The sequence below is a fragment of the Lasioglossum baleicum genome, unplaced genomic scaffold (genome assembly GCF_051020765.1).
Source record: "Lasioglossum baleicum unplaced genomic scaffold, iyLasBale1 scaffold0658, whole genome shotgun sequence".
Taxonomy (NCBI): Eukaryota; Metazoa; Arthropoda; class Insecta; order Hymenoptera; family Halictidae; genus Lasioglossum; species Lasioglossum baleicum.
The window spans coordinates 43,116-55,760 of record NW_027469718.1 but is presented as its reverse complement, the minus strand read 5'-3'; the positions used below and the strand labels follow the sequence as shown (position 1 = coordinate 55,760).

The 12,645-nt window shown below is 29.9% G+C and overlaps 1 pseudogene; it reads left to right on the top strand.

The window, feature by feature from the left end:
• The first annotated feature begins 3,640 nt into the window (after nt 1-3,640).
• Nucleotides 3,641-9,794, top strand: LOC143220291 (cytochrome c oxidase subunit 1 pseudogene; annotated as a pseudogene).
• The last annotated feature ends 2,851 nt before the right edge of the window (nt 9,795-12,645 follow it).

The following is a 12,645-nucleotide window of genomic DNA, read 5'->3' as shown; positions in this document are numbered from 1 at the left end:
ACTCCCGGAATACCAGGATTGACTAACCGAATATCTGGATAGGTGAAGCTATTGACTTAGCCGTTCGTCTCTCACAAAAGTTTGAAACACTCTCGACCGGTTTGACATTCGATCGTCTAATTCAAACATGAAATTAAGGAGATTGTCAGCAAATGTATACCAGTTCGTAAGTCTGAACACGTTGTTATACTCCCGATGCAGCGAGTTAGCTCATCGGAGCAATAGGCATTCTGTATGTAGTTTGGCTTTACACCTATCGGTAATGTTCTACTGGTGCTTGAGGGCTGCTTTAATACACAAACCGTGCATGAATGGCACTATTACCAATACCGTTCAGCGGAATTTCTCCCGGAAAATCTGGTTTGACTCTCGGAATAGCAGGATGGGTCAAGCTACTGACTTAGCCGATCATCTCTCACAGAAGGTGATAACGTTATCGAGAGGTTAAACCCACGATCTTCTAATTCAGACATGATATTAAGGTGCCCGTCATTAAACTGTATACGAATTTGTATCTCTGATTACGAAGTTATACTCTTGATGTTGCAGGTATGGTTCTCGGACCGTAAGGCCTTCGGCAAGACGTTTGACTTTATAGCAATCGGTAACGTTCTTCAACAGTTTGACGCTCTACATTAACATTCATACCGTGAATTAATGTGTCCATGGGCAATACGTTTCAGCGAATTACACCCTGACATCCTGGTTTTGCTCTCGGAACCACAGGACTGGTGAATCTATTGACTTAGCCGGTCGTCTCTCACAGAAGGTGGTAACGTTCTCGCACTGCTTGACCCACGATCCTCTAATTCATACATGAAGTTAAGGTGCCCGTCGTAAAAATTAATACTAACTTCTTTCTCGGAACACGAAGTTATACTATCGATACAGCGGAGTAGCTTCTGGAAAAGTAAGGCCTTTGGTAAAAGGTTTGGCTATATAGCAATATGTAACGTTGCAGAAGCTTGCGACTATGTACTTTAACATTTATACCGTGAAATTGCGTGCCAAATGCCAATACAGCACGGCGCGTATAGATGCAGCCTACCTGGTTTGACTCTTGGAATAACAGGATAGGTGAAGCTGTTAACTTAGCCGTTCGACACTTAAAGAAGGCGGTATCGTTCTCGAAAGGCTTTGCTCTTGGTTCCTCTATTCATATATGTAAATGAGATGTCCGTCATTAAAATGTATACAAATATATTTCTCTGATCACGCAGATATACACTCGATACAGCGTGTTAGGTTCACAGAAGGTAAGGTATTCGGAAAACGAAGGACTTTACACCATTTCGTGATGTTCTCGGAGGGATTGATTCTCTACTTTACTATACATACCGCGGATTCATGTATGTGTTGCCAACAGTTTTCAGCGGACTGATTCCCGGGATAACTAGCATGACTCTCCAAATCACTGGATTAGTAAAGCTTTTGAATTAGCTGTGCCACTCTCAGGAAAGGTTATAACGTTTTCGCCCGGCTTGACTCGCGATATTCTTATTGATAGATGAAATTAAGTGACCGCCACTAAAGTGAATATTAATTTGCTTCTCGAAACACGAAATTATACACTCGATACGGCGAGTTATGTTCTCTGAACTTAAGGCCAAAGTAGAAATATTGATTCTACTCCAAATGGTATCAATCCACAACCGTTTGACACTCTACTTTGGTTTTCAAGTAGCGAACTAAAGTGCCAATTGCCAATACTGATCAGCGGATTTACTCCAGGAATACCTGGTACGCCCATCGGAAACACAGGGCACCTGAGGCTACTGACTTAGCAGTTCCAATCACATAGACGGTCGTATCGGTCTCGAACGGAGTCACCGTCGATCTTCAAATTCATACGTGAATATAAGGCGACATGACTAAATTGTATACTAATGTGTTTCCCGAAACTGCAAGCTATACTCTCGATACAACGGGTCAGCATCTCAGTCGGTATGGCATTCGGTAAAACGATTGACTTTATAGCAATTGTTATGTTCTGACACGGTTCTGACGCTCTATTTTAGTATTCATTCCGCGAATTAGGGTATTTTTTACCAATACTGTACAGCCCATTTACTCTCGGAATATCTGGATTGACTTTTGAAGACGCAGGATGTATGAAGCTATTGACTAGAGCCATTCGATTCTCAAAGAAGGTAGTAACTTTCTCGAACTGTTTGACCCTCGGTTTTGTTATTCTTACATGAAAACTGCTTGTGCACCTGATGAATTTTATACTAATTTCTACCTCTGAACACCATGTGATACTCTCGATACTGGGCGCTGGGCTTTCGGAAGGTATGGCCTTCCGTAAAACGTCTGACTTTACAACAATTGGAAACATTATCAAACGGATTGGTGCTCTACATTAATATTCAACCCGCGGTTAAAGGTTTTCTTTAAAAATAGTGTACAGCGCATCGAATCCAGGAATGCCTGATCTGGCCCTCGGAATCACACGAAAATTGCACCTATTGCCTTAGCAGTTGGGCTCTCAAGGAGGTGGGATCGTACTCCAAAGGATCGACACTTGACTCGCCATTCGTACATGAAAAACAGTTGTCCGTCTGCCAAAATGTCTACTAATTTGTTTTCGTGAGCACTAAGCATGATACTCGCTGCTGCGAGTTAGGTTCTAGGATGGAAACGTATTCGATAAATAGTATGCCTTTATACCAATTTGTTATGTCCTCCAACAGCTTGACTCTCTACTTTAAGTTTAAACCGCGTATTATGGTACCTATTGCCAGTACTGTAGAGTGCATTTAATCCCGCAATACCTGGTTCGGCTCTCGGACTCATAGGACAGTCCAAGCTATTGACTATGCTGTTCGACTCTGAAAGAAGGTGGCATCGTTCTCGAAGAGTTTGTCCTTCGACCGTCTAATACATTCATGGAGTTACGGTGCCCGTCCCTAAAATGTATAGTAATTTGTTCCTCAGAACACGATGTTTTACTTTCGATACATAAGGCTAGGCTTCTCATTAGGTGAAGCAGTCCGTAAGACGTTTGACTATATTGCAACTGGAAACGTTCTCAAACGGGGAGACGCTGTATTGTAATATTCATCCCGTGGTCGAAAGTCTCTATTTCCAATACTGTTCAGCGGATTTACTCCAGGAATACCTGGCTTGACTTTCGGACTCACAGGGCAGGTGAAGCTACTGAGCTAGCCGTTGGTCTCTCACAGATGGTGGTAACATTATCGAACGGTTTGACTCTCGATATATCAATTCATGTATGAAATTAAGGTGCTCGTCCCTCAAATATATACAGCTCGTACCTCTGATCACGGTGTCATTCTCTCAGTACTGCGGGTCAGATTTGTGGTGGGTATGGTATTCTGTGAGTAGTTTAACCGTACACGTATAGGTAACGTCCTGCAACTGCTTGGTGGACTACTTTCACATTAAAACCGCGAGTGAAGGAGTGAATTTCTTATATTGTTCAGTTATTTTACTCCAGGATTACCTGGTTTGACTCTCCGAACCACTGGATAGGAAAAGCTATTGACTTGGCCGTTCGAATCTCACAGAAGGCGGTATCGTTCTCGAGCGGTTTGACTCTCGAGTTTGATATTCACATATAAAAATAAGGTGTTCGTATGCTTAAGGGTCTGCTAATTTGTTGCCTTGAACCGGAAGCATGACACTCCATACAACGGGCAAGGATTTAGGAAATTATGGCCTTCGGTATAGGTTTGACACTATATCAACAGGTAACGTTCCACAAAGGTTTGACGCCCTACTTTAATATGCATACCGTGAACTATCGTGTCTATTGACTATATCGCGCTGGGGATTGACTCTCAGAATTCCTGGTCTGACCCTAGGAATCACAGTACAGGTGTAGCTATAGAATTAGCGTTCGTCTCGCTCAGAAAGTGGTAACGTTCTCAATGGGTTTGGCCCTCAATCTTCTAATATATACATGTAATTATGGTGTATGTCACCATAATGTATACTACCTTGCTTCACGGAAAACGAAGTAATACCCTCAATATAGTGGGATAGCTTCTCGGTAGGTAAGGCCTACGGTAATGTGTTTGACTCTACTCCAATCGGTAATAATCTACAGCGGATTGACTGCCTGCTTTAATATTCAAACCATGAATTAAGGTGTATGCTGCCCGTACCGTTCAGGGGATGTACTTCCGTGTTACCTGGTTTGCCTCTACGAATCACATGGCAGGTGAAGCTATAGACATAGCCGATCGTCTCTCGCAGAAAATGTTAACGATCTCGAGCGGTTTGACTTTGGACCTTTTAATTCATGCATGATATTAAGGTGTTCCACACAAAAATGTATACTAGTTCGTACCTCTTAACACGGTATTTTACTCTCGATACAGCTGTTCATTTTTTCGGAGGGCACGGCATTCTGTAACAAGTTTGGCCCTATACCTACAAGTAATGTTCTACAACGGCTTGACGGACTGCTTTAATATTCAAACCGTGAACTGAGCTGTCTATTTCCAATTCTGTACAGCGCATTCACTCCCGGAATATCTGGCTTGACCTTCGGAATCACAGGATATGTGATGCTATTTTCTCAGCAGTGCCACCCACAAAAGAGATGGTAACGTTCTCGAACAGTTTGGCTTTCGATGTTCTAATTCGTTCATTAAACTAAGGTGCTCGACACTAAAGTGGATACTAATTTATACCTCTGAACTCTAAGCTATATTTTCGATACAGCGGGATATGTTCTTGGAAGGTAAGGCCTCCCGTAAATGTTAGACTCTATACCAATAAGTGACGATCTTCGACAGTTTTACTCCGTACTTCAACCTTTATAACATTAAATTGGGTATTTATTGCAAATACTGTTAAGCGTACGTACTCCAGGAACACCTCTCTTGACTCTCAGAATCACTGCATAGGTGAATCTCTTGACTTCGCTGTGCTCCCCTCAAAAATGGTAGATACGACCTCCAACGGTTTGACACTCAATCTTGCTATTTATACATGAAAATAAGGTGCCCGCCTGTTAAATATCTTCTAATTTGCATCCGCGAACACTAGCCAGGTCACATCGTGCAGCGGATTGTGTCCTCGGAAGGAAACGTATTTATTAAACGGAATGTGTTTATAACAATTGGTTATGTTCTCCAACGATTTGACTCCCAACATTAATACTCATGCCGTAAATTAACGCGTCTGTTGCCGGTATCATTCAGAGAATTTACACCACGAATAGCACATTTGGCTCTGGAAATCTCAGAATAGGTGAAGCTATTAATTTAGCCGCTCGAACCTCATATATCTTGGTAACGGTCTCGAACGGTCTGACATCCGATCTTCTGATTCATACATGAAGTTAATGAGCTCGTCACTATAGTTTATGCCAATTTGTCCTATGAACACGATGTTATACTCTCTGTGAATCGGGCGAGGTTCGCGGATGGCTAGGATATGAGTAAAACATTTGACTTCATATCAATTTGTAACGTTCATAAATGGTGTGACGCTCTATTTTATTTTTCAAACCGTGATATAACGAGTCAATCGCCAATACCCTTCAGCGGATGAACGCCTGATATTCCTAGTGTGAATCACGGAACCACAGGATAGGTGAATCTATTGTGATATATGTGCGACTTCACAATGACGGAGGTAACGTTCTGGAACGGTTTGACAATCGATCTTCTAATTTATATTTAAAAATACGGTGTGCTTCTGCTATATTGTCCACTTACTTGTTTCCGTGAGAACTAAGCATGACGCTCGCCACAGCGGGTTAGGGTCTTGGACGGTGGGGTATCCGGTAAAAATTTTGACTTTATACCATTTGGTAACGTTCTCCAACGGTCCGACTCACTACATTGATATTCAAACCAGGACTGAAGGAGTCTATTGAAAATACAGTGCAGTGGATTTACTCCAGGAATGCGTTGTTTGACTGTCGGACACGCTGGATAGGCGAATGTATTTACGAAGCGGTTCTTCTCACACAGACAGTGGCAGCGTTCTGCAGTGGATTGACCGTCGACCTCCTAATACATACATGACGTTAAGGTTCCAGTCTGCGAAATTAAGACTAATTTCTTCTAATAGCACGATGCTACGCTCTCGATATGGCGGGTTAGCTTTGCGGTGGGTAAGGTCTTCGGAGAAGTTTCCACTTTATACGAATTTGTAACGATCTAAAACGGTTTGGCACTCTACTTTAATATTCCAACCGTGAATTACGCTGTCTATTGCCAAAACTGTTCAGCGGATTTGCACCCGGAATACTTCGTTCGACTTTCGGAATCGCAGAATTCGTGAATATATTGGCAAGGCCGATCGGCACTCTAGGAAGGTGGTAACTTTCTCGATATGTTTAACACTCAATCTAAGAATTCATACACGAAATTAATGTGTCCGTGTTTAAAGTGTATACTAATATGCTCCTCTAAACACGAAGACGTAATCTCGATGCAACGGGTTAGCTTCTCCGAAAGAAAGGCCTTCGGTAAAAAGTTTGACTATGTAGAAATAGGGAACGTTCAACAACGGTTAGATTTTGTTAATTGATATTCATACCATGAAATTGCGAGTCTAATGCCAATACTGTTCAGCGGGTTCAGACGCGGACTACCTGGTTCGACTAGTATTGTGGTGAGATTATTTTATTGCATACATAGGTTGAAAATTTGTTGTATAGAAATTTTATACTGTTGGCAAATTTTATTGTGTAAAATTTGTTCCATTGATATTTTCGACTAGTATTCTGGTGAGTTAATTTTAATGTATATATAATATGAAAATTTGTTCTATTGAAATTTTCTACTGGTGACAAATTTTTATGTGTAACGTTTGCACTATTGATATTTTCGACTAGTATTGTGGTGAGCTAATTTTATTGCATATTTAATAAGAAAATTTGTTCCATTGAAATTTTCTGCTGTTGACAAATTATATTAAATTTAAAATATAAATAAGCTGATTACTAAGCATTATAGACTCATAATCTATCGATACATTATATAATAATATTTTATATGAAATATATATTCAGTAATTTATTTTACACTACTCTAGTAGTATAAATAATTAATTTTATACTATTTTAATCGAGTAGTATAAATTAATTTATAATAAATAATTAAATATATATTATATAAGTCGAGTAGTATAAATTAATTTTATATGTATAATTAATTTTATACTATTTTACTCGAGTAGTATAAATTAATTTATTATAAATAATTAACTTTATACTATTTTAGTAGCATAAATAATTAATTTTATGTTATTTTAGTTGAGTAGAATATGATTGTAATTAAATTATAATATTAGTTTATTAAATAATTATATTTCAATATGTGATTTAATTAATATTGATAGGTTTATTAATTATTTAGTAATAATTTATTTAAAATCTATGAATATTAAAGAAATATTTATTTAATGAAGTTTATTAATTATTTAATTTATTTAAGTATTCACAACCTATAAATATTATAAATTGCTTAATATTACTACGTTTATTATTTATTTAATTTATTTAAAAATTCAAAATCTATAAGTATTATAATTTATTTAAATATTTCGTAGGTTTATTAATTTAATATGGATATAAAACCAATAAATATTAAATGAACATAGTTCACTAATATTTATATGTTTATTAATAATTTAATATATTTAAGGATACAAAACCTATAAAATATTAAAAACTATTCATTTTAATATTTTATAGGTTTATTAATTTAATTTATTTATGGATATAAAACCTATATATATTAAATAATTATAGTTTATTAATATTTATATGTTTATTAATTATTTAGTTTATTTATTGATACAAAACCTATAAATATTAAAAATTATTTATCTTAATATTTTATTGGTTTATTAATTTCATTTATTTAAGGATATTATTAATATTTATTGGCATATTAATTATTTGATATATTTTAGAATACAAAACCTATAAATATTAAATATTATTTATTTTAATATTTTATAGGTTTATTAATTTAATTTATTTAAGGATATATAACTTATAAATATTGAATGAATATTGCTTTTAATATTTATAGGTTTATTAATTATTTTGAATCAATTTATTTAAAATTGCAAATTTATAAATATTGAAAGTTATAATTTATTTTAACATTTTAATGGTTTATTAATTATTTATAATAATTTATTATACATATATATGTATATATATATATAATTAATTATTTATAATAATTTATTATATATATATATATATATATATATTTATCAATTTAATTAATTCTTTAAGATTCGATATTTTATATGCTTTTACATTACAAAAAATATATATATAATAATGATATTCCTGATAAAAGGAATATTTTGATAAGATATTTATGAAAATTTATTTACTATTATTAGTTACAAAAATTTTAACACAATTTTTGAAAATTATAGTATAATTTAATTTTGGAAAATTGTAGTATAATTTAATTTTAAACAAATTATATAAATTAATTTTAATATATAAATATATAAATGTTATATATTTAATATATATTTTATATTTATCTTTTTTTTTATTATGAAATATTATTTTAAAGTGATTTATTTTTGAGATTGTAACATTTAATAGAATTAGCATAATTAATTTAAATTCTAGTAATAAATTATCGAGTTTATTGATTTTTTATATATCAATTATTTCTAGAATTTTTTTTATAATTGTACCTTTTTTAATTGGAGAATTTGGTAATTGATTAATTCCTTTAATATTAAGATAACCTGATATATCATTTCCTGGAATAAATTGTATTAGATTCTGATTGCTACCTCCTTCATTATTATTAATATTTGCTAGAAAAATTCTTAGTTTTATATCTAGAACTGGTTGAGCAGTATGTCCACCTTTATCTAATTATATTTTTCATTCATCTCCTTCTGTAGATTTTACAATTCTTTATTTACATATATCTGGTATTTCATCGCTTATAGGAGATTCAAATTTAATAACTACAATTATATAAATAAAAAATTTTTGTTTAGATTTAGATGAAATACCTTTATTTCCTTGATCTCCTTTTATTACAATAATTTTATTATTATTATCTTTACCTGTAGTAGCAGGAGCTATTACAATATTATTATTTGATCGTAATTTTAATACATTTTTCTTTGATCCTATAGGAGGAGGATATCCTGTATTATATCAACATTTATTTTGATTTTATGGTCATCCTGAAGTTTACATCTTAATTTTACCTGGTTTTGAAGTAATTTCGCAAATTATTATAAATGAACGTGGTAAAAAAGAAGTATTTGTTAATTTAGGAATAATTTATGCAATATTAGGGATTGGATTTTTAGGTTTTACTGTTTGAGCTCAACATATATTTACTATTGGAATAGATGTAGATACTCGTGCTTATTTTACTTCAGCAACTACACTTATTGCTGTTCCTACTGGAATTATAGTTATTACATGATTAGCAACTTATTATGGTTCAAAATTTGAAATAAATAATTGTATTATTTCATCTTTAGGCTTTATTTTATTGTTTGCAATTGGAGGATTAACAGGAATTATATTATCTAATTCATCTATTGATATTATTTTACATGATACATATTATGATGTTGCTCACTTTCATTATGTTTTATCAATAGGAGCTGTTTTTTCCATTATTTAAAGATTTATTCACTGATATCCTATAACTACTGGTTTAATAATAAACAAATAATGATTAGTATATCATTTTTTAATAATATTTATTGGAGTTAATTTAACATTTTTTCCTCAACATTTTTTAGGTTTAATAGGAATACCTAGACGTTATTCTGATTACCCTGATTCTCATTATTGTTGAAATCTATTATCTTCAATTGGTTCTATTATTCCATTAAATAGAATAATTTTTTATTATTTTTAATTTTAGAAAGTTTAATTTAAAACGTTTATTATTATTTTAATTTTTTCAATCATCTTTAGAATGATTAATAAATTATCCTCCATTAAATCATTCATTCATTGAGTGTAGAATTTTAATAATTAAAAAATTTTTATATGGCAGAAACGTGCAATGAATTTAAAATTCAATTGTATAAAATTTAATTTTATTATTAAAAATAGCAACATGAAATATATATTCTTTTTCAAAATTAAAATTCCTTTTACTATGATAATTTAATTTATATACATAATTTTATTGTAATATTATATTAATAATTATTGTTCTTAACTCATATTTAATTGCTGATATTTTATGTAATAAATGGATTAATTTATATATATTAAAATATAATTTAATTGCAGTAATTTGAACAATTATTCCAATAATAATTTCATTATTTATTTGTTTTCCATCTTTAATGATTTTATATTGTATTGTTGAATTATTAAATCCTTTTTTTTTCAATTATATCAATTGGTCATCAATGACATTGATTTTATTGTTATTCTGATTTTAATAATATTGAACTTGATTCATATATATTAATATATGAATCATTAAATCAATTTCTATTATTAGATACAGATAATCGAATAGTATTTCCTACAAAATTACCTTTACGTTTATTAGTTTCATCAACTGATGTAATTCATTCTTGAACTGTACCATCTTTAGGTGGTAAAATTGATGCAATTCCAGGACGAATTAAACAATTTAATTTATTTTGTTAACGAGCTGGATTATATTTTGGACACTGTTCTGATATTTGTCGTATAAATCATAGATTTATGCCTATTACTGTTGAAAGAACATCTTTAACTAATTTCATAAAATGAATTAAAAATAAAGTTTAATTTAAAAATTAGTTAAAATATATAACATTATATTGTCAATTTAAAATGAATATCCCTTATTACTTTTTAAATATTTAAATGATTAAATATCTTAAATTAAAAAGAATTGATCTTTTAAATCAATAATAGTAAAAATTACTTTTAATGAATTCCACTAATAAGACCAATCTTTTTATGTGAACTATATATTTTTATAATTTTTAACTTATTATACTTAATAATTAAATTAAATCATATATTAATTAATTTAAATTATAATAAAAAAAAATTAATTTCAATAAATGAATTTTAATTTTATAAATTTATTTGAAATATTTGGTCCAATAATTAGAATAAATAATTATAGAAATTTTATTTCTAATTGAAGATTTATTTATTTTCCTATTATATTTTATATAATTTTACGAAATAATTATTATATTATTTTAAATTGAATTAATATTTTATTTATTAAATTTATTAAATTATTATGTAAAGAATTCATTATAATTTATAAATATAATTCAAATATTATTATTTTTATAAATATAATAACATATATTCTTATTACTAATTTTTCGGATTAATTCCTTATGTTCTTACTCCAACAATAGAATTATTATTTAATTGAATATTATCATTAACATTATGAATAGCTTTAATTTTATATATAATAATTAATTCTTGTAAATTATTTTTTATTCATTTAGTACCTTTAAATTCACCTTTATATTTAATAAAGTTTATAGTAATTATTGAATTAATTAGAATTATTATTCGTCCTTTAACTTTATCAATCCGATTATATGCTAACTTAATTTCTGGTCATTTAATTTTAACACGATTAGGCAATTTTATTTTAAATATTTCAAATTTAATCTTTGTTTCTTTTTAATTCAAAATATATTAATAGTTTTAGAAATTTTTATATCGTTCATTCGAAATTATGTATTTTCAATATTAATAATTCTATATTATTCTGAATATTAAAATTTGATGATGATAAATAATTTTCCTTATCATTTAGTTACATTATGACCATGACCTTTATTAATATCATTAAATTTAATAAATTCAATAATTGATTTAATTAATTTAATATAATTCAAATTTAATTATCAATTATTAATAATAATTTTTAATATAATTTTAGTTGTTATTTTATGAATACGAAGTATTATTCGTGAAAGAACTTATCAAGGACATCATACAAATTATGTAATAAATTTTAAAAAATTTTTTAAATTTTATTGATTTTATCAGAATTATTTTTTTTCATTCCTTTTTTATGAAGTTCTTTCATATATTTTATATTTTATAAGAAATTATATAGAATTCTTCCTGAATTGAAATTATAAATATATGATCACCTAAGGGTATTATTTTATTTAATTATTTACTAATTGCATTATTGAAGTCAATTATTTTAATCTATTCAGGATTTACTCTTTCAATGTGTTATAATTATATATTAAAATATAATTTAAGAAATCAATTATATATATAATTTACACATTAATTTTAGGTTTACAATTTATAATAATTCAATTATTTGAATATATTTATTCATATTTCACAATTATTGGTAGAGTTTTTTGTTCATAATATTTTTTAATAACAGGATTCCATGGATTTCATGTATTAATTGGATTAATTATATTATTTTATACATTTTTACGATTAAAATTTAATCATTTTTCAAAATCTCATCATATTATTTTTGAATCTTCAGTTTGATATTGGAATTTTGAAGATTTAATAAGATTAATTTCATATTTTAAATTATATTTATTAGATTTAATTTATTATATATAGTATAAATAAGTACATTTAATTTCCAATTAAATAATTATTATAAAATTAATATACATAAAATACTTATTATAATAAACTTTATTTATTTACATTTATTAGTAATATTAGTTTCATTACTT